This window comes from Lissotriton helveticus, chromosome 5_1 (assembly GCF_964261635.1).
Source record: "Lissotriton helveticus chromosome 5_1, aLisHel1.1, whole genome shotgun sequence".
NCBI lineage: Eukaryota > Metazoa > Chordata > Amphibia > Caudata > Salamandridae > Lissotriton > Lissotriton helveticus.
In genome coordinates, this window is record NC_136065.1 from 1,293,543,685 (window position 1) to 1,293,567,966 (window position 24,282).

A 24,282-nucleotide genomic window follows, 5' to 3' on the forward strand; every position below is an offset into this window, starting at 1 on the left:
TATGGCTTGTATTATGTAATGTACATTCCAGCGGCTGTAAATCTGCTGACATTAGGAGAAAAAATGTATATTTCCAAACGCATGCTTTTGAGACCGGCAGCTACACAAATGAACTAGAGAGAAATGGTGACCTTGCACCTAAAATCAAGTTATCACTTATACAAAAACCGCTTGACCTTTTTCCTTAGCATAATCTGCATCTTCCCTTCTCTAGAAATGGAGGTGCCCTCCCAGACTCACAACATTGTTACGGAGTTTCTTCCTACCAACGATGATGATGTCGGAAAAATCCTGCAGTCCTTCAAGAATTCCCTGTTCGCCTTTCTAATCTATGGTTCCCTCTGCAGAGGTCTCATCCCTCAAAACCTACTTCATACGACTATTACCCTCATCCTAAAAAATCCCTCCTTTGGCCCAAATAATTTCTCAAATTATAGACCAATCTGTGCCCTCATTTGCATTGCCGAACCCCTAAATGCTGTAACCAGTAAACGGCTCTCCTCTCACCTTGAAGCCTAAGGTATTCTTGGCAGCTTTCAATTTGGCTTCAAACTACGGAAGAGCACAGCATCCATGTTTTTACATACCAAAGAAGAACGTCTAATTTAACTTGATCGAGGAATACCATGTGCTTTAATTTTAATGGATCTGTCAGCGACATTTGATACCATTGATCACCAGGTACTCCGCGCCAGTCTGGAACTCTCAGCCAGCATACAGAGAAAGCTTTAACATGCTTTTCTTCCTACCTCTGAAACTGTACTCAGAAATCCATATTATCCACTTTTCTCTCTAAATCTAATGCAAGACCCCTCTCTGACTCCCATGCTTTTTGGTAGTTACATGATCCCACTCATCAGAAAATCTGACTCCTCTCACCAGAAAATCTGACTCCTACAACATCGGATATAATGTATATGCCAATGAGACCCAGTTACACAGAAGGTTTGATGACAGTTCTGGGTACTCATCAAAAGCAGCTAATTGCCTATCCCAGCTCCACTGTTGGATGCAAAAAAACTGGCTGAGCCTCAATGGTCTGATAACTGAAATTCTGTTTTTAGGGCCCTTCTATCCGGACTATCTTATATTTCCCTAGCATGATTCCTTTCATTCCCACACCATCAAGAAGAGAAAGCTTGCACCACTGGAATACCGGTAAACAGCAATCTCTTGTTTATTCCTCAAATAAACAAAGTTAGAAAAGTAGCTTTCCTCTAATGTGCTCACTCTAAGGTGTCTTACTCCACCTCACAAAGAAAAATGCCATTCTAATCACTGTGATGATATCCTGTATTGACTATTATAACCACTACTGATTATTGTAATTGGCCTTCCTAAGGAAACATGTCCGAAACCTGGTATGTAGCTCCATTGAATTGTCATGATCCTATGTCATCCTCAATACAGACTATCCACTGGCTTTGGGCGATGGAATGTGCCAACTTAAAATCTTTATGCTTTGTCCAGAAATCTCTATGTGACAGCTCACCATGCTACCTGTCTTACTTGTTTCTTCCTTCCCTAATTTCCATCCAGAAACCTCAGATCCAACAACTGTTCAATCTATCTGGCTTAGTATGTTCTTCCCCCACACATTTTGCTTTACTCCTCCATTTTTCCTGATCGAATTTTTGTTGCCCATAGTACTCTGTGTACTGTACCACTGCTAACCAGCGCTCCAGTGCCTGTGCTCTGTCCTCTAAACATGGTGAAATTGGCTTACTCTCAATTTCCACATTTAATTTACTCGTACGTTCCTAGTAAAGTGGTACTACATGTGCACAGGGTCTGTAAATTAAATGCTACTAGTGAGCGTGAATACCAATCTGCACAAAAAATAATGTGGCACTTATTCAGAACCAGGGTATTCATTCAGAGGTATGGAGGCTCTGTAATCTACTTGACAACTTTCAGTACAAACTTAATTCAATATGGAGATTGTAATGAATCCTAAGTATTGAATAATTTGTAATGATACATGAATAATCAATAAATGATGTGCTAGACAAACATAATCTCCATTATATATGTATTATATTCATACATACACAAACAAATATAGGTACTTTGTGAAAAGGTTACTCACTAGTGCATATGATGCAGTGCTCACATAATATAAATATAGGCAACAGTTACAACATAAAAACATTGTATATTCCCAAATGGTTGTATACACTTTAAAGTTTTTAAGCATCTAAGGTGGCTTTCATAAAGTTAGCAAGCCCTCTCTGTTCCTTACAGGTGTCAACCATCCTAGGGTTTTGTTATCGATGTTTTGACCCCTGTCTCTTTAAGGGAATTCCACAGGACACCGTCATCCAACAACCACACTTATAAATAAAGCAGAAGAACCTAAGTAACAGCACATTTCACAATCGAACATGTTGAAGGCTACACTGCCTGGATCATGACCTACCACCAGGATGTAGGTCTGTCCTTCCATCAATCTATGACAGAATCAGAAGAGCATATATGGGTACACTATAGTACATACTCAAAAACATCAATAGGCTACCATTCACCGCAATCCATTTACTGGAGGACCGTGCTCGATGTGTGTCTCATGGCAAACCACTATATAATGCCAAAACTACCAACAACTTGGTGTACTGTTGTAAAGTAACGTACACCTATTTAATCACGCAAATGTGTCTCAAATACAATACTCCTTAGGTATGCTGACTAAACTCCATGCAAAACCCTGCTTAGCGCCCACATAATTTGTGAGCTACTGCTCATTATCACTAGTTATATATTTATAATAAGGACAACGTAATACTTTCATAGGACATGCGTAAACGTATACCAATCTACACAAACAGTCCCAAGGGACTTCTTCAGAACCAGAGTACATAACTTGTGAGCTACAACTCATTATTACCGAAATGCGATCAATGTGATAAGGCAAGGACTCACCAGGAAAAGATTGATTTACATGTGTTTCAGATGGTAATCAGGGAAATGTCTCTTTTCAACAGGCACTTAGAAGTCTGCTGCGTCTTCCTTACGCTTCTCAGACACTACTGGTTAGTTTGCAGCAAGAATTACGGAGGTCTTCAACTTGTAAGTTAGTTGAATGACATGTGGCCCATATTTTCTTTTGCTGACTAATTTTTCTGGTTTATTTATGACGTTTGGGTACAGTTTTCTATAAGATTACTTGTGCACTTTCGTTTTATAGGGTATTGAAAATAAAGCGACTTGTAAGCGTCTGGAATATCGACATTTCCCTGATTATTCTCTGGAACACGCAAGCCAATCTTTTGTAGTTGTGGCCTTACTTTATCACATAGATTGGACTAGGGGGATTAGGAGTAGTAGCTCACAAGTTACTCTGGCTCCGAATAAGTCCCACATGACTTCTTGTGCAGATTGTTATACATTTACCTATGCCCCGTTGGCGTATTGGGTAGTCCTTGTTATAAATATAAAACTAGTGAGCTTACAGCATTGATTGTGCAACCCTCTTAAGAAACCCTTTTAAACATTTCTCAGGCCTGCTATTGCAGCCTAAGTAGGCAGTCTTAAACTGCCATTTCGACCTGGCAAAATCAACCTTTTGCCAGACCTAACCCTTCCTATTTAATTCATATAAATATTCCAAATACAGAAAGGAGAGAGGGAGAGCACCTTTGGCAGTCAGTACTTGCATACAGGAGGAGGAAGAGGGGCAGCTCTGATCATCTGATTTATGCAAATATATCTTAATTTTACATTCAAAAATACAAATCACCTGTACACTCTTCTAACTGGTAAAGAAATGTTGGCGCATGCATTCAATGTGTTTCCTAAAAGACTACTTATGCTACAAGCATCACAGCAAAGGTTTTAAGCTCCTGTTAAGCATCTATTTGCATAAATAGTGTCAGTTCCACCATGCCTACACTTACGTGCACTATAGCATGAGGTACAGTAATGGTTGCACTCTTTTTTGGAGGCAGAAAACTTTAAGAGTGCTGTAACATCCTGTTCCATGCCTCACTGTTGTAATACCCATGCAAATATTTTCTAAGAACAAAACAAATCATGCTGTTAACGGTAACTTCACCAACTACAACTGTAATGAATGTCACTGGCCTCCATTACTCTGGCTCACTCACACACAATGCCCATTTCACACAGGTCACACACACCAACAACGCTAAACATGCACTCAGGATACTAGTTGAAGGAACTGGTTGAACGCGTAGAAGCCAAACTTTAAATGGGTCCAATTCAATGTTGCGGGTAAAAAGATCTGGTCAAACTACTGAGCCTTAAAACACTGTAGGCTACCACCACCGCTCAACATTCTAAACGCAATGACATGGACCATAATCTTCTATTTTGCATGCTCGGTGCACCCCTTCAGGTCACAGTGCATGTTCAGGATCTCTCATAGTCAATGGCATGCCTAAGCCTCTGCACACACATCAGATAAGCATGACACAAGGGCCAACATTACAAAAAAACAGGATGCCAGATACTGCCATTGGGGGGCACTCAAGGCTGGGGAACACACCTGTTTACCATGCAGTGAACATGTTGCATCTTTAACAAGCACAAGAAAGAGGTGGTCTGGTGGATGAGGCAGAGTGGAACCAGGTTTTTCTGAATTTATGGCCCTAATGGTTACATGTGAATTTCCCTAGGTGGCTCTGTGGTTGGACAATCCTTTTTGTGAGCCCAATAGTGACAATTTTAATGTGGGACCTTGTCTGACACCATTAAACCTATTTAATATTGGCCAGGGAACAGACAAAAAAGATGACAATGTATTGCTACCTCTTCTGACCTAGATTAAATATAAACTAGACACAAAAATTATTTGTAGGCCAATGCTTAAATGCTGGACCATCAGGTCCCGCTTTGATTTTCTACAGGGTTAATTCATTAATCCAGCTCCATGAATTTCACAAGAAGATTTTTGTACAAACGCTGTTAGCATAGCTCTCAATGTGACAAAATGAGTTAGGTGGAGTATGTTTAAGACTTATCTGAAACCGATAGTGAAGGTGTTTGGTTGTTAATTGTAATCACTTATTAATCACTGAACAGTGACAAACTATAACAAGTGGGTGAGTCTGCTCTCTCTGTTAACTGGCATAGGTTATTTTCTTATTCCAGGAACATTCTAAAATCACATTTTTTTTTAAATCAATTTTATAAAGAGTACATATGAGACTACTTGCTGGCAATAAATTATTAACCATAAATAGTGAAGTAATAGTAATGGCTCGTCTTACGATGTGTTACTGTGATGTATGGGTTCCCTTCCTCCCAATCTGGGCCCTCACCTGTGAAAGAAGTGGCAGCAACAGTACCATCCTCAAAAAAAGTAGGCCTGTGTATCTGGTTACACTGCCTCTGTGCACCAGCCTGGGACATCAGTGTGCTACCTCCAGATTGCAGGGCTCTCCTACCTCTTCTACAAGCGCATCCACAAAAGCAGGAAGTTCTCAGGCCTGTCACCTCTGGTGGCAGCAGAACTTAAACTAAACCATGCACTCTTGGCTGCTGATACTTTCTTATGCTGTCTCGTCTCATCATGCTGCTCTTGAAAGTCTAAGCTGTGCATGCTCCAGCATATGTATTTAGGTCTGGAGTTAGCCAAGATGTTTTGTCTTGCTAAAAAAAAACGTACAAAAATACCTACATGCATATGCATTTGAGCCGCATACTTTTGATCCCATTTTAAAGCTACTGTAGGAGTGCATCATAATCATGCGTAGTCAGTACTTGAATATGTTCTGTGCGATTAATGTAACTAAGAAAAGAAGGGATATTGCATATTTAAAGTAATCCACGTGAAAATTAATGAGACTTATAACTGTGTGTATAGAAACGTGACTAATAAAGGTCTTTGTAACATTTGCGTATTAATATTTCAGGATAAGTTAGCATTTATATGTGTCTCATTGTGAAGCTAATAAAACAGGATGTGTATGTGTAGACGAATATTTAAACATGTATACGTGTAACATGCAATTATTTAAATGCTGGTGCATTTGAAATGATATTTGCATAATTCTTTGCATTTTATTCCTGTATTAAGAAGCTGAATTTGCTATTTGCATAGAAATGTGCACAGATTTGTAGCCCTGTGCACTGTTAAACTGAAATACATTTTGATCTCGAGAACCATTTCTCTTTAAGCCCAAGTTTAAAGTCTAACATGCAATTCATATTCAACCTTCAATGTAGAATGTACATGCTTGTGTTTTGTTGTTTCTACTACAGTTGAGGACAAAGCCTTATTAACCAGAAAAGATGGGCCTTTGTTTTAATTAGATAGTGAGCTATGAGAAGATGGATCTTGGCAAGGAGAAACACTGTAATGAGCAACGGGCGAGTTCTCATGGAGGAGGAGAAGAATGGGCAAGGACGAATGAAGGAGCAACTTATCGATGTGGAAAGGTGGTGCAAGTAGCCAATTTGTGCTGGAATTGTGGAAAGTTACTAGAGGAGCATGTGACTTACCTTGGGTGCAACTAATGTATTATGCTGTAACCCAGTGCAGAACAGAGAGACATGTAAGGACTTCGGGCCATATGTAGTTAGCTTAATACCGGTCGGTAACGGTCGAAAATCGGTAAATTTGCTATTACCGACCGGTTTTTAGCTTTTTCCAATGTAGGTGGCTTGATTTAAGGATTCAGTAATTGACCGATTCGGTAATTTAAGGAATCGGTAAATTACCAAGGGCCAGATGTAGGTAATGAAGATTTACAGATTCTAAAATACCGAATTTTACAGATTCGGTATTTTAGAATCGGTAAATGGGATGTAGGTATTTATTCGATAAGTATCACCGAATCAGTAAGATTAGGTAATTACCGAATCGGTATACCGATTTGGTAATTCCCATTCATTCCTATGGGCCTGGAGGCCCATAGGAATGAATGTGAATTACCGAATCGGTAAATACCGATTCGGTAAAAGGGGGAACACATTGAAGGGTGGCAGGGTGTCACTTTGACACCCTGTTGCACCCCATAATCGTGCTTGTGTGCACATTTGCACTCATACATGCCCTAAGGGCATGTATGTATGCCACATGGCACAGTTGAAAATGCACAGATTTGTATTTTCAAAGGCATTCGGTATTTACCACCAACTTATAGTTGGTGGTAAATAACGAATCCTTAAAGCACATAAGCACTCTTAAATGTGCTTCCTACATGCCATTTACCAATTCGGTAAATACTGAATTGGTAAATAATGATTCGGTCAATACAGAATCGGTAAATACCGATTCGGTATTTCCCGAATCATCACCTACATAGCAAATGGCTCAATACCGGTCGGTAAGCCTGAAATGTACCGAATTTCGGGTTTACCGACCGGTAATGATCCACCTACATCGGGCCCCAAATCCTTTAAATACCGAATCGGTGAATTACCGAATCCTTAAATTCTATGTAGGGAGCAATCAAGTGAGTGCATTTTTGATTTAAGGATTCGTTATTTACCACCAACTACAAGTTGGTGGTAAATATTGAAAACCTTTAAAAAAGCAATTTAGTGCATTTTTAAAAGTGCCATGTGGCAGACATACATGCCCTAAGGGCATGTATGTGTGCCACATGTGCACACATGCACAATTCAGGGGTGCAACAGGGTGTCAATGTGACACCCTGCCACCCTTGAATATGTTCCCCCTATTACTGATTCGGTATTTACCGAATGGGTAATAGTGAATGGCTTCAAGGCCCAAAGGAATGAATGGGAATTACCGAATTGGTAAATACCAAATCGGTAATACCGAATATTACCGAATCGGTAACATTTACCGAATTTTTACCTACATACTATTTAACGATTCTTAAATACCGATTCTGTAAAATTCGTATTTAAGAATCGGTAAATAGAGATTGCCTACATATGGCCCCTCAATAGGTACAGACCTTTGCTTCTGTTTGTGTTTTGAATGGCTTCAGGCTACTTGAACCTTGGTTGGAGTTTCTTCTACTGAAGGCTCTGACCCCTTTCTAAGTTCACCTTAATTCAGTGCTTCTTAGCTCAGTGTTGTCCCTTTTAAGGCAGTGTGGGGTGAGATAGCGTGCTCAATCTTATTTTTGAGAATCATTTGATGCAATTTAATACTCAATTATTTTTTCTGATTACTTACATTGTTATTATAGAACCAGTTATCTGCTTTTTGTTATAAGGGGTAAACCTCTTTAGAAGATTTGGACTCAATTTGTTAGTTCTGTATTGCTATATGATAATTTTGTGATTGATTTATATCAATCTGTTTCTAAATTTATAATGTAATCGTACCAATCTCAGATTTAGTTGTCAAGTGGATTACTATGTGACCCAATTTGTTACACTGTATTGAAATGTAATTGTGATTGTTTTCTCCCTCTTACCTCTTAAGCTGCTAGAAAGACTATTTGGTTGAGTAGGGCTTTCAATCAGCTCTCTTTCTCTGTTGGTCTGTTCAGCTGTTAGTCACATTTTGCTTCTGCCCATCGAACATACCCAACAGTGAATGACAGCATTTTGCCTTTGCACAATGTGACATATTCTAGAAAAGTAACCACTTTCAATGCAGGCGCTGGTCCACCAAAGGGTACTTTAAAAAAAAAAAAAAGAAGAAGAATCTTTTGCAAGGGCCAAGCATCTCCTTAAATACTACTAAAGAACCCTCGCTGCTGATAGCTTATTTTGAAAGAGGGTCACTTGATTCCAATGTGTTCACACTGGTTTGGACAAGGCACTTCACTGAAGTGCTTCCTGCAGTTTCCACTGAGGCAGGTAGGTGTCACTATAGTTAGCCTGCCATTTCTATGTGTTTTGGATGGGGATGCTCTCACCACCAATGCACCCACTGACAATATGTGGTGTGTGTTACATCAGAGGTAAACACTGAGTGAAAGGTACTATTGTACAGATGGATGTGTGTTTTTTGCCAAAGGTTTGGAATTTAGTTTCGCATTGTTCTTAAGTGTTAAATAAAGTGAGCCTCATCTTCCATTGATTTTTTGGAACCAGCATGCTGATGAACATTATTTACACGGACGTAGCTTTGTCAGTAAGATTGGTGGGGGAGGTGGCCTTCAGATTTTCCAACAATCATACTAATGTTAAAATACATTATGGGACAAGCACGAAGTATGGGAGGGGCTTAATGGGCTTTGGAAAGGGAGAGAAATGCAGATTGGTAAAAGTACTAACTGAACAAAAACACAATATTTTGTAAAATAACCAACATTTTTTAGGTCGTTCAAAACAGAGAGAGGGATTTTGTGTGTCTGCGTATTTTTGTCTCTGTCTAAGCAAAAATCCCAAGTGAAATCATCCGACAGACACCACACCATCAATACCTGCTCAAGTGTGCATCAAGGGGCAGTGGGTCAGCACACTTCAGCCATTGGCTGACTTCACTTTGAGATACGGACTACTGCCCTTTCACAAGGACTCCATCCACACTCAAAGTAGTTTTCTTCACTGCCAGAGACTACTAAGGAAATGTGCGCTTTTTTGGGAGCCAAAAATGTATATGCTTCCAGTCAATTGTTTTTAGATTGATGAGAGCTAGGCTTCTTCCCCAACAGTAAATCTTCGCAAAAACTATGGCACAACGAAACAGAATTGTCAAAGCCAAAAGGCAGGCGGCCAGCACCAAACCTATTGGATTTGCCAATGCGTGTTGTGTTAGGCGTTGCTGACTTTCACCCATTTCAAAGCACGGAAAGTCGCCTGATTGCACATTAGAGCTCAGCACTTACATTGAAGGCCTTCATTCGGAAGAAGGGTGGGGTTTAATAGGACCACGTGGCTAATCTAAGCCTAACATTTGATTTGCATCTTGGGACCCACCTTTAGTCCTGAATAAAAACGACATTAAATACAAGTGCAGAGTCCCAAGAATGCAACAGAAGTGGATATGCCACTCACAGCTTACCAGGGACGAATAATAAATCAATCCTATGAGAAGGGGAACATAACCCACGTATTATCAGGATTAAAGTATCCTCAACATTACATAAATCGGATATTGTAAGCCACCTTGGAGTTCTGAAACATTACAAACTAACCGGCCTGTAGCCGTGTGCATCTATATGGCCACAATACTCCTTTCAATCTCCGTATAATGTGCGCCTGGCAGCGCATTACCCCATATATCGTAGTCAGCTGTCGCCAAAATGCTCGCTCACTCTCATGAGTGGCAGCGTTTAGAAATATGTACAGCACACTGCACAATGAAAGACATTATCGGTGAGCTCAGTCGACTAGATGGGCGTCACAAGACATTGTCAATATTGCTATCAATTTGTGTGCACATTAGAGAGAAAAATGTCACATCCACATGGCGTTTGTACCGTCCTCAGGGACGTTTGGGACAGCGATGACTATTATTAAGTAGCCGTCTCGGAGGAGGGCCTGAGCCGTGGTTGTCATTTGTCTGGCAAGTTTGTAATGTATTATTTAGCTAGAATCCGTCACACTGCAACAACGCTCAGTTTGACATTGGCATCCGGCAGTCGGGACAAACTGTTCTCTCCTGTTTCCTAATACTTTATTGATTTTTCAAAGAAAATCAGGAGAATATCTCTGTAGCCAACAATATACTCGTTTTTTTCTGCAGCTCAGTTTCACTTACATGCATACAAAGTGTTCTTCGTGCTATATGTACATTTATAGAATCAGGATCTGCACATATTTTACACTGACATATACAATTTGCAAGGACAAAAAAATCGATCAGCATGAGCGATATTCGGCCGTTTTGTGATTAGGGTTAGAAACGTGTCTGTTTCAAGGTGAAAGCAGTGCTCAGAGCCTGGGCGCATACCAAGAGCCCATCTGAAAGTGACCATTGTGACATAGGGACTTATTTATGAGGCTCTTACGCCACTGTTGCGTCACTTTTTGTGATGCTGCAGCGGTGTAAAAAAGGCTCCACACCGCGCCATATTTACAAAGTGATGCATCTAGGGAGATGAGTCACTTTGTAATCCCCTATGCTACATTATTCCTGCGACAGATACAATGTATGCAGGGTGTGCCTTCTAACGCAGGAAAGCCAAGTAGAAGTGATGCGGTGAAATCTATGAAATTTCACTGCACCACTTCTAGGGCGTCACTACGTCAAATCCTTACGCCCTCTTCAAGTGGGTGTAAGGTGTGATGCAGGGCATATCACATGGGACACTCCAGCAATGCACCAATTCAGCGCCTTCAGATACGTCAGGAACACTGATGTATCTGTGAATCCTTGCGACATGGAGCGCCGTACAGTAAATACGGCGCCCCCAAGTTGTTGCAAGGATGGAGTACTGAAAAGTGTTGCAGCGCTGTTTTCCAGCAGGAATGCAACTCTTTTCATAAATGAGGCCCATAGGGTTTACATATGAAGGGAACACAACCCAGGATTGTGGGTGCATTGGTAGACATTGTGTGCCAATTAACATAAGATTTTATATAGTGCTTCCTTTACTTCTAGACAGAAGTTAGACTAAAAGCTTAAGTTAAATATCTGTGGCAAATCAAATGACTTGGGTAGATATATTTGATCTGTTACTGCAGAAAACATTGTAATGCACAAAGGAGCAGATTTACAAGCCCATGCGCCACATTTATTCCGCCATTGCGTCACTTCTGTGGCACAGCGGTGGCGTAAACCATGCACCACATTGCTCCTTATTTACAACATGACACACCTAGGGAGATGCGTCATGTTGTAAAGCCCTGCGCCACATGAATCCTGCGTTAGGTTTCATGTGGGCGTTTCGGCGCAGAGTGGACGTTCCGTCGCAGGAACGCCTCGTAATAGTGGCGCAGTGAAATCTACAAGATTTCACTGAGTCACTTTTACACCCATGCTACATCAAAACCCTGCGCCTCCTTGAAGCAGGCATAAGGAGTGATGCAGCATGTTAGGTATAGGGCGCCCCTGAGGATTGCTGGAGCCGCATTGCTCTTGCGACACAACTCCAGCAATGCATCACCCTTACGCCACAGGATGTGACACGCATAACCCTATCCTTGCGCCACGGTGTGCCGCATTGTAAATGCGACGCATTTGTGGTGGCGCAGGGATGGAATTGCGTGTTCCATCTTTTCTGGCGCATCCCCGCTGATTTGCAGAGATGCACCAGAACTCGTAAATCTGCCCCAAAGAGTATTTAACTGCACCATTTGCCTGGTTTTAATTAGAGTTATCAAAAGTTTCAATGATTTATATCGAGACATCAAGGTCACAGTTCAATCCAAGTGTGAAGCAAAATATTTCAACAGCTCTTTTAAATGTCTTTTAGATGTATATTTAAAACGAGATCCCAGAATACAAACACTCTACCAACATGCTATGCAGGGGTAGTTTCTCCTTATGGGCAGGAGAGTGTCGCCCCACTTGCTGCACGCGCAGCGGTAATCACCAAACATTAAAATGGTGATTACCATCTTATTATTCTGTGTGCAGCCAGCCGTGGCAAGTGGATGTTGGTATGGTGTTGTAGATGCTCAGAACACATGTCAGATTGACTGGTTGCCAACAGCCAGTCAATCTCACATGTGCACTTCAAAGCCAACAATCCCAGTGCTGTAAAACAGCGTAGGGTTTGCAGGCACACGACCCCAGACTCAAAATGAGCGCTGGGTTAGCCTGCCTGTGTGCTGGCAGTGCATGTATTGAAATAACACACCCAGGTTAGAAATAGGAAAGCTTCAGTGCTGAACAGTGTGCACAGACAATGAAATGCTTAGAGGTATTACTGCTGAGCAGTAAGGACCTGATTACGAGTCTGGCAGTTCTGTAACAGGCAGCCACCCGATCGCCCTGCTCCAGGACTGCCAAACCTTTGTACGCACTACCCGCCAGATTAAGGCTTTTTCAGTCACTATTAAATATGGCACTGCCATGGGAATCTCGAAGGAATTACCTGCACGGCATGGACTGGTCTAGGAGTTACTGGTTGTCACCATTTGTTTCCTCTGTATGGCATTGCAATAAAATTAATTTTCCATTGGTTTTATTAAAAAGAATTGTAATACAATATGAATATCATTTAAAAATGGCACCTCAGAGGAAACAAATGGTGACAACCAGTAACTCCTAGTCCATGCCATGCCGTGCCGATACTGGGGTGCACGCACACAAGGGGGCACAGCCTGTGTTCCCCTGCATGCACCATGAGGTCAATCACCTAAGAAGATTCTTTACCCTGATCATGAGTACCACATATGCCAGGTTGGGGCTGCCAATACTACTTTAACCTAGAGTACGTCCCATCACCCAGGACCGCAGAACTGCTGTGACAGAGGATCGAGCACGCACACCATGATCTGTTCCTGATGAAGTCCCCTGGGTTAACTGAGACACCACAGAGGGATTTGCACCATCATTGGAGCTCCCATCGAGAGCCGAGGAATCACACCAGCAACTTACCTTACTGTCAACCGTGCACGAGCGGGTCCAACACTGGAACCCGACTGGCAGCGCTGCTTAACAAAAATAGCTTGTGCTGCCGGGTGCTGCATCCATTGTGAGCAGCCCAAACGCCATGCAGGATCTGGACAAGGGAGCACCCGAGCAGAGGGCACTCACTGCACTTCTGAACACTGCAATACTACAGAAGCAGTTAAGACTGAAACTGGGCCTTTGGGGCACCGGGGAGTTGCTGCTAATGGGGCTGTGACACCAAAGACACTTCTGACTAAGGGACTGATTTAGATCTTGGCGGGACCCCTGTCGTCCCTCTATGGCGGCCTTTACAAGTACTCTGTCAAGCTCATGGATTCCTGTCCGCCCTATTTAGATGTGGGCTGGCTGTTCTTCCGTCTGCGTTGACAGTGCTTTCAGTTGTGTAAGCGGCTCACCTTCATCGAAGTAGTGTAGTCCACTGCTGGCTAACTTTACCCCATCGCCATCAGGGTGGTGGGATTGCACCAAGCCTCTGCAGATTTCTCAGCTGAGCTAGCATTGCCCTAGATGGCAGATTCATGACACAGGGATTCTGTTGCAGCTGAGTACAACATTGTACTATTCTCGTGGCTTTTGGATGGATACTAGCATCACACACCTGATGTGTTTTTGTTAATTGTTTTCACCTGCATACAATACCACACTATAAAACACATGCCATTTCAGACCACAATCCTTTGCTATTCTACTGCAGCAGAACATTGTTCATGAGAACCGTTACAATGAAGTTAGGTTTCTTTTACTTTTTCTGTTTCTTGTCCATTATTTCTTTTTGTTCTTTTTTGAGTCCCACACAGTGCTTATCCCAACACATAACCCAGTGTTAATAGATTGAGAGGGTGTGTGTGTGTCGGTATACCGTAGACTGAAATCTCCCCACCATATCTCCTGGTCCTATGACAGGGCTCATCGGTAGGGGGGAACAACCCAGCTCAGAACTGGGGTATCCCACTCCAGAAGGCCCCCGGTTCAGCCAGTGGATATCAGATTGGGGTGTCCCCCATAGGTGTTTGTCAGGATCTATTGAGGTCAGCCTCAACTTCGGGTTCTATGGATTGCACCATCATGTAAACCTGGAGAGGGTTCATATATCCCTTGGTCGAGAACATGGGGGCAGTAACTCTGCATAAGTGGTTAGTTGACCTTTACAGTAGATCAAATCTTGCAGCAATTTCTTAAATGTGAGAGTGTGTCCTTTCCCCCGCTTGCATACAGCTGTGCACTTAGCCAACAGGAGGCCAAGTGCTACATATCTTCAAAAATACACTTTTATATCTTTCATTTACCCTAGCAGTGCCATTAATGGTGTGAGAGTTAGGGGTTTGCCAATCATTAGGGTTAATGGGTCAGCAACATATTCCCAGTACTCTAGTAACGGACTGCACTCCTAGGCGAGATCGAGGAATTCAGCCCGCCACCTGCACCTTGTACATCTATCATCAGAGCACAGGTTACAACAATGTCATCTAGCAGGTGTGTCATAAACTCGATGTAGAAATATGAAATGAATGATTCAAAGTCTGCTGATAGACACCGAAGCCAGTCTCCCCCACATCAGAGTATAAAGAATCTGGGAATCACTAAGTGAGCCCTGTGGATTACACGCTGTGCCCTTTTGAATAAGCATGGTGGTGACCCTTTCATATGTTGAGTAAGTCGCAAAGTTTCTGTGTGATGCCCATCCAGTAGTGAAAGTGGTGTGTATGTTGTCTCCCAAGTGCGTTGTAGTAAAGGAAGATGCACTGTCCAACTGTGTAAGTGGATAATCCTTTATTGTAGATTGCTTCTAGGATAGGTAAGTAGGAGAAGATAGGAAGTATAGATAAAACCCCACCAGGAGCAAGCTCCAAGCAGCTCAGCCTAAGTTGACCAACTGACACTGTGAGCCAGAGAAACACCCAGGCATTCTATGATGTCATGGTACATTCTATTCAGTAGAGAACAGTAGAAAAGTAATTTACTACTTGCGTCTCTTGTAATAATGCTACATGGATATAGTGTCTATTCAAGTAAACCAATATGTGACAACGTGTACGTGGGTTACCCAGCCCCCAAACATTCCACATCAGGCAGTTATTATCAACACAGGTTGCTCAAGGGTTAGCCATCCCAGCGGAGTTGTGTATGACCTCAAATATGGGGTTAACGCATGTGGCTGATGTGCACTGAATAACCTGTTTACCATTCCCGATACCCCCCACCTCCCACACCGGCGTCCCAAACCCGCCAGGGAATAGTTTCACTCCCACCCAGTGAAAATGAATGTAATCATGACGTCCTGCATTGCACTTTCTGGTGCATAGAACTGGGAACTGAGCAGGGAGAAAAAGAGGAAGGAGGAAGAAAGAGCAAAACAAGTGAACATCATAGGAGGAGAGAAGAAAGAGAAGTTGTGAGAGAAGAGGGGTAGGAAGACTTAAGGCTCTCTGCTGGGGCTTATGCCTATCAATATAGTGCGTTAGAAGGGAGGGTATAAGAGCAAGTAGATTGGACGTGGGTAAACGGGAGCGTACAGAGGGGTCTAGAGAAAGAGAAAAGGTGCTAAATGAAGAGAGTATTTAGATAATAGATTAAATAGTTCAGTTAGAATCAGCACAACACAGAGATCAAATCAGAAGAAAAAAATATATATACCTATAAAGTACAATAGGGGGTATCCTTTAGGGGTACAACCAGTAAGCCTGGTGGTACCTCATCGAATTAACAAGGATGTCCAGGCCGATGTTATAGACATCTCAAATGACCCCCCATTGTGGAGTCAGAATGTGGCAGTTTGTCGCACTCAGTATGTTTGTGCACACCTCTGACATCAGTGTCATGTTTAGAGTATATGTTGCATTCCCTGGACAGGCAGTGACTTTCTTCCTGCACTCCTAATGTCGTGATGATCAAATTTCGAATGACGGTCAGCTGTACAATCAGGCCACAGTATATCCCAGCTTTGCATCTTGAACCTGGATCTGACAGAGGTGAGGAGGGTCTGGATTCCTGTGATGTGTGATTCACCAGGGAGGCACAGATTGAGTTGCATTTCATGAAATCACTGACCTGTTGTGGGTTGGTCAAAATGTGGACATTACCTTGATGGGTTAGGCTAAGGCACGCGGGGTATAGCATTGCATATTGGATGTTGACTTGCTGAAGTTTCTGTTTAATGAGCAGGAATTTTCTGTGGGTCTCTTGCACCACCATAGTACAGTCAGGATATATGGACACTGTGCTCCATCCAAAGTGAAGCATACATTTCTCCCTAGCTAGCCGTAGGGCAGTGTCCCGATCATGATAGTTTAATAGGAGGGCAATAATTGGCCTAGGTGGTGCTCCAGGGATCGGACGAATCATCAGCAAGCAGTGGGCCCACTCCATTACAAGCATAGTGGAAAATGACTCTGCCTTGCACACTGTTGTGAGCAAGCACTCCACAAAATCCTCCATTCCAACCGTGTTGGCAGACTGTGGAACACCTATAATTCATAGATTATTTCTGTGTGATCTTGCCTATCTGTACTCCTTTTAAGCAGATATCACTGTTAAAACTTTTTCCATATTTAGGAGATGTTCACTACTGTGGGAAGCTGAGTCTTTAGTCACAGAGATCCTGTGTTCCCCCTCAGCTATGTGGCCATCCTGTTTTTCTAGCTTTTGGATGATGGAGTCAATCTGAGGTACATGGTATTTATTTTAGATTCAATGGAGGTAAGACTTCGTATCTGTGTCATCCATCTGTTCTTCAGTGGGGAGGTCTTCAGGGCTTATCTGATCTGTGCCACCGCTCTGCCCTTAAGTAGATCTGTGACTGCCAAATAGGAGCTTGGTCTGCCTACCACTGTTTTATCCATGTTGTTGTCTATGGTAATGTCTGCAGAAAAAAGTATGCTGTGTGGGGTCTACGCAGCTGTCGCCTTCATCACCAACATGTCAATTAGGGGCCCGATGGGGCTCCACTGACCAGGCATCCACCAGGCCAGAGTTGATTGTTGCTGGAGTCATCGCGGTCCCGCCTCACCTGCTCTTGGTTGTTAGGAGGGGCAAGATCTGACCCAGGCTTAATGAGCAGGCAGCATCACTCAGACACTCAGGCCACCAATGTGGCTTTGAGTAGGCAGTACTCGTCTGCAGGAACTGAGTCGGGAAGGCGCAGATATTATGCTGTGAACCACATTTGTAGTTCCCCAGCTCCATGTTGGTTGGGCAGAAGATGTGGGTAGCCACTTATGGCAGATGAGTTCAGGGGAAAGCCACAGCATTTAAAAAAGGTAAGTGTTCTGAGGTCCCTGGGCCTCCTATAGGTCATCCCCCATGCAGGGACATCGCAGCACTGAGCATGCCCTTGAGTATACCATGGGATTGGCTGGGGCTGCGTATGCAATTATCAATTGCCCCAGCTTTTAAGTTGCCATTTAGTGTGCCCCTGCGGCCTCACTTGCACTCACCTCAAATGTCCAGGCAGCAGCAGGACATCCGCAGACAGCAAGGCCAGATCGCATGGTTCACCATGCACCGGCTGCAATCACATCCTGCAGACAGCATGGCCCAGCCCCGCCCACAAATAGCGACCCGCCCATCCACAGCTCCCCGGCCAGGCCTGCTCGCAGCCATGCCCTCGGCCCAGGGCTACAGGGCAGTGGTTCTAAGCATGCCCACAGCCCTTGCACTGAGTAAACAGTCTCCAGCTGCCTCGTTCTCCCATAGCCTGCGTCTCCGCAAGATGTTGGGTGTGCCGGCCCCCCAGACAGTGGTTCCACCACACAGTTCCCACCAGGCAGGTTACTGGGAGAGACCAGGCCTACCAGTGGTTAAATTGGCTATCGCAGCCAGCCAACAAGTTGACGGTTCTCTGCCTACTCAGTCTCGGTCCGTCGACACGATCAGGCATACGCAGCACGGCCGGCATTTTTTAGTGCATTGTTCCAATTCAACTCGCGAGGCTGTACGTCACCAAGTATCAGCATTTGCTGCTCTGTCCAGTGCAACAGCGCCCAAAACTATTCTACTCCACATAGATCAGTCAGGCATGCTGAGAGAGCCTTGTGAGACAGCCATTTAGGGCAGGATTGCAAAAGATGTTTGCCCCGGAAGGCAGGAGCCTCAGCTAAGTGCACCCATCTTGCTCACCGGCTCTCTGGCATCCCATGGTCCAGAATAGCTGACAGAATGAATGCTGTAGCAAGCAACCTGCACACACAGGGGGAAATAGGAAGTGGTGGTATGACCTGCGGAGGCGAGTGTGTTCCCTGGCCTCCAAGTGTCACCTAGAGGCCAGGGAACTGGCGGTGATTATCCCGGTCCTCCCTTACAACTATAGCTATAGGAGGAGAAGGTCTTGCAGATCCTACATCCTAAAGGTTTGACATGAATCTCAGGTGGAGTGGAGACTGGTAAGTTATACTTTTGCATGTCAACAACAATGTGGGGTTTGATCCTCTAGAGCTGGATGGGAGAAAGATCAAGTAAAAGAGTATTACACATATGAGTCCCCCACCTGCTATCAATGATACAATTCAATTACAAAAACAGCACATTAATCCTGTGTGTAGTAACATAAGTCTGTATATTTCATTATTTTGCTTAACTCCATTACTTATTTACACAGAAAGACACCCCTCATATTTTCGCAATTACAGCTATACAGACCATCAAAAAAATGCTTCTTACTTCCCTGACATGAAATAAAACAATATACAACACCAACTTTAAAAAAAAAACAGACAAAAAAAGGAATCTAATCAAAGAATGATACATCAGAGCTTCAAGCGTAGTAGACTTTGAAATAATCACGGGTCACGGTAGAATTAGTTCACGGAGAGCCCATATCCCATATCAAGGGGTATGGATGACAATGTTCTGTTTCTTGTTGAACACAGTCCTTCATGTCTCAAAGAAATATATTCTAATTTGAATGTTTCTTTATTTATCAGAAAAGGACACTCCAGCCTTCCTCTAAAAACTTGCTGACATGTTTTAAACTCAAACATTTAGGACTCAACTGTTTTGTGAGGTCAAACTCAGGGCTTAGCAGATCTAAAAGAAGGACTCTGAAACATAGGAAAAAAGAGAATAGCTTTATATCCTAATTGTTCCCCTCAATCCTAGTGTAAAACCATCTCCGTGGCAATTGCTGTCCGTGTGTTCCCAAGTATATCTTAATAAAAGGTCACCTGTGTCGGTGGAACGGTCTATACAGATTTGTTGCTGCTGGTTTCTAATTAAGTACTCACAAAGTGTATGCAGAAAACCCTGCTTCTTGTGTTTTACCCAGCTTGAGAGAGTTTAATCAATAAATCAGCTGGTCTCTTACCATTAGGCCCTTGATGAGCCGCTGGCAGAATGGACCCTTTTTTTTATCTAAGCAGTTCTACTGTTTAGTGGTGTCTTCCACCGTTTGTGTGTCCTGAGACCATGTACAAGATTGAGAAGGTACATTACAGTAAGCCAAGCAGATTCCTCAGAACTAGATTGGGTGTTTGTTTTTCTGTATTTTTTTGGACTAATCTGTCTTTGATGTTTCTATTTCTCTTGAGGGCAACCAAAGGAAATTCTTTGAATTGTCACAAGGATGACACCATATCCCAGTGCTTAGGAAACATTTCTTTGACTTCTGAGGTTATGGAGCTAAATATAGTCATGCACACCAGTCTGTTGGATTCATTTCTTTCAGTAGGTTCCAACAATGCTTCCCTGCGTGTGTACCAGGCTTTTTTTCATTGCTCTTTTCAGATGTCTTAGAGGGTAGTCACTGGCTCGTAGTTTTGAGATCAACTGATTGGCACTGAGAAAGAAGTCTTCCTTCTTGGAGCAGTTTCTGCGAATCCTTAAGGATGGACTGTAAGGTAAATTACCTATAAGGTTGCTTTGATGGTGACTTGAATAATAAAGAAATGTATTTCTATATGTCTCTTTGGGATATATTGTAGTTGAAAACTCGTTTCTATCAAGTTTGATAGTCAAATCTAAGAAATATATCTCTTGCTTGCTGTAAATATAATGTCCTCCTTCTTAGGTAAATATAATCTCCTCCTTCCTGTTATAGAGCCATTCAACAAATTTATTGAGATCATTCTCGGCATCACCCCTCCATATCATGAATATGTAATCAATAAATAGTTTTCATGTACTTATGTTCGTTTAACTTGTATTTAAAAATCTCTCTTGAAATAGAAAAAAGTTTCTTCTAAAACAGATTCCTGCCAGTTCTAGTATAAACCATGTTGGTACTTTATGTGGTTGTTGACGAGTTACCAGTAAGTGTTCCAACGGTCCCATTCCCGCCTCTTGGGGATGTTAGTATATAAACTTGTGATGTCCATTGTAACAAATCTGTCTATTTGGGCATCAAATGAAGTGCGATTAAGTTTATTGAGCATATCTTTGGTATACTTCAGGCAGCTCAGTATCATGTGAATCAAATGTTTGAAGAAAACATCCACATACTTTGCCAATGGTTCCAGTATGGAGTTCACTCCTGAGAATATTGGTCTTTTTAAAGACCCCAATCTCTTTTTCAATCCTGGTGAGTAGACGTTTCGCATGTGAAATTGGTGATTTGGTCTTAATCGCCTCTATTCTTTCATATTTTCACATGTGTTAAATGTATTCATCAATCTCTATTTAATGCTATGTTTTGACATTTTTTTGTTTAATTTTGTATTTTGACAGTTTGCATGTCCTTGTGGATTTTGGGAAGAATATATAGTACTGAAACTTTTAGGAATGTGTTCAATAAGAATGATCTTTCTTTCTCTGTTAGCCAACCTCTTCTATACCAATACATGATTGGCCAGGTTTTTACAGAGCTCCGGGAGATGAAGCAGTTGCAGAGGGAGCACAATGTTCAGATGGAAAATCTCAACTCAAAATCAGGCACATAAATAAATAATTTAGAAATATTTGAAATGCATCAAAGTAAAAAAAAATTAAATGTAAATTGCATTTTGGTTTTTAATTTAAAAATATATATGAATCAAAGTGTTAAAAAGTGTACTGTAATGTTGTACCAATTTTAGACAAAACCGTAAACGAAACTAAAACTAAATTAAGATATTTTATAGAAAAATTGTTTAAAGTGTACTAAAGTGGATTAAAAAATGATCACGCCCTATATATTTACTTATGTTGTAGAAGTAATTTAATACTAAAAAATAATGCATTGATAGAAAGCGTGAGTACTGAATAAACACAATTATTTTAACATGTAAAAAATACTCGTTAATTAAAGTAAGTTTTACCATTGTGAAATGCCCCGCCCCCCCAAAAAACAGGCTTTCAGTTTATACAAAAGTTGGTACAACACTACAGTATGTATTAACAGACATTGATTCATAGCTTTATTTTGAAAAAGATAAGAAGAATGCACTTTTTTTTGCCTTGCACACACAATGTACAAAGTGATTTTTGTTTTATAATCAATTTTTGTAACATAACTTCACTATTCAAAGCAACAAATCAGACCCATTCTGAAGTATATAACAGTTCCTGGAGAGAACTGGAAATAGTTAAGAAAAATGATCAAAAATAAATTAGGAGCAGTAATAGAAAATTACAAAATTGTGACAAAATGGTTCTGAAGATGTTTCCTACATGCAGGAGATAAAGATACAAATAATTCAAAGTTTAAAAGCCTAGAAGCAGGTGAATAGCAAATGTTTTGGGAAAAACCTACATGATCATTTATATTTACACAGAACAATAAAACTATTGTATATGTCTCCACAGCATCTTCAAGAGCATGTGAAGAAGATTTTGGCCAAGAAGGCAGGGAAACAGCTGGCCACTGTGATTCAGGTTGTGAAACATCAGACACTAATTGATACTGTGGCCTGGGAAGTGAGTGGAATGGAATGGAGGCCATCTTCATTGGAGGCCTCCACACGTGACCAGTCCCTAGTGGCGGTGGACCCTACAAGAACTGTAACAACCTCATCCTTGTTCACCACCCAGAGACACCTCTCCACCCTCCTTCTTTCTCCCCCCAGTTTGCCACACCCCAACCCCTAAAAGGGATGGGGTCTCCTTTGCCATAGGCACCTCACCCCCTGCCCCTGTCACCCTGGCTATGCTGAGTAAGGAGTAAGCATGGGCGTAAAATCCGTTCCGCTCGCGGATTTTGTTGATTTTCGGCAAATTCGCAATCCGCGAACTCTCGCGAATTTGTCGAAAATCCATGAATTCGCTCGCGGCGGATTTTTTGCTTGGTGATACAATATTGCGGCGCGCGGCGTGGTGCACGGCGTTCACTTTCCGTCATTAAACGTTTGCCAAGTTGTTTTTCTCGATCATATTTTGCGAGTGCTGCGCCATTTTGGATCTTGCTGCGGGATCCCGCGGGAGTTTGGCGCCCGCGAATACGTAATCGTGGCTTGCCACCTTGCACAGCACGCCTCGCGAGAGTTCGCAATTGCGAACACGTAGTTGCGGCGGACAGGAACAATCTCGCACTCGCGAAATAGAGATTTTGCAATTCAGCACAAGAAATCCACCAGCAAACAGGATAAACCTTCAGAAAATGATGATTTTTATCAGAATCACTCCTCAGGTTGACATTTGCATGGCCTTTTTTTTTGCAAGGAGTCCATTTTGGGGGGGGGAGGAAGTGCCCCACAGTCTCCAACTTCCTGTTCCTGTCCAGCAGGCTCCTCCCAGTGCTTTCTTCATGTGCTGGTCACTTTCATTTGGACCTTGACCTGGAAGGATTACTTTTTGTGGGTGCTGCTGGATATTTGGATTTGAGGCCTTTTTGACTTTCTTTGGATCACTTTTGGATTAGAAATCAACTTTCACAAGTAAGTTTGTTTGGGGCATTACAGTTGCTGCAACTACAATTTTGGAACTTTTTCAGAACATTAAATAAAATATATTGTGGGTAGCCACAGTATCCAGTAGGACCAGGGTTGGTTATGGGTGCATGATACAACTGTTTTGTTGAATTTAAACACGATTGAGGCCATGGATGGGCTGGGATTGTGCTGATTTTTGTTGTTTTTGTTGTTTTTTTGGGGCTGCTGGTGGGGCCCTTTGCCCAGGGGTGGTGAGTGTTGCATGGGCCTAGTCTTTCTGTGGGGTGTCTTCTTGAATTTAAACATCATTGAGGCCATGGATGGGCTGGGACTGTGCTGATTTTTGTGTTTTTTGTCGTTATTTTGGGGCTGCTGGTGTGGCCTTTTGCCCAGGGGTAGTGGTGCATGGACTGAGTGTGCCTGTGGTGTGGTCTCACTCTCTTTAATGTAAACATCCTGGATGGCATTGGATTGTGGTGATTTTTGGGTGTTTTTCTGTTTTTTTGGGGTGTACTGTTGATGTGGACTGGCCATGTGGGTGGTGGTGGTGGTGGCCATCTTGAGTGCTGGCTGGTACAGGCAACATGTGCTTGGGGTGCAAGGGGCCATTTTGAAGAGAGGCAGTGTCTGAGGCCTGCACTTATTTTGCCTACTTTTCATCCATTATGCCCAGGGGTAGTGAGTGTTGCATGGGCCTAGTCTTTCTGTGGGGTGTCTTCTTGAATTTAAACACCATTGAGGCCATGGATGGGCTGGGATTGTGCTGAATTTTGTGGTTTTTGTCGTTTTTTGGGGCTGCTGGTGGGGCCCTTTGCCCAGGGGTGGTGAGTGTTGCATGGGCCTAGTCTTTCTGTGGGGTTTCTTGTTGAATTTAAACACCATTGAGGCCATGGATGGGCTGGGATTGTGCTGTTTTTTGTGTTTTTTGTTGTTTTTTTGGGGCTGCTGGTGTGGCCTTTTGCCCAGGGGTAGTGGTGCATGGACTGAGTGTGCCTGTGGTGTGGTCTCACTCTCTTTAATGTAAACATCCTGGATGGCATTGGATTGTGGTGATTTTTGGGTGTTTTTCGTTTTTTTTTGGGTGTACTGTTG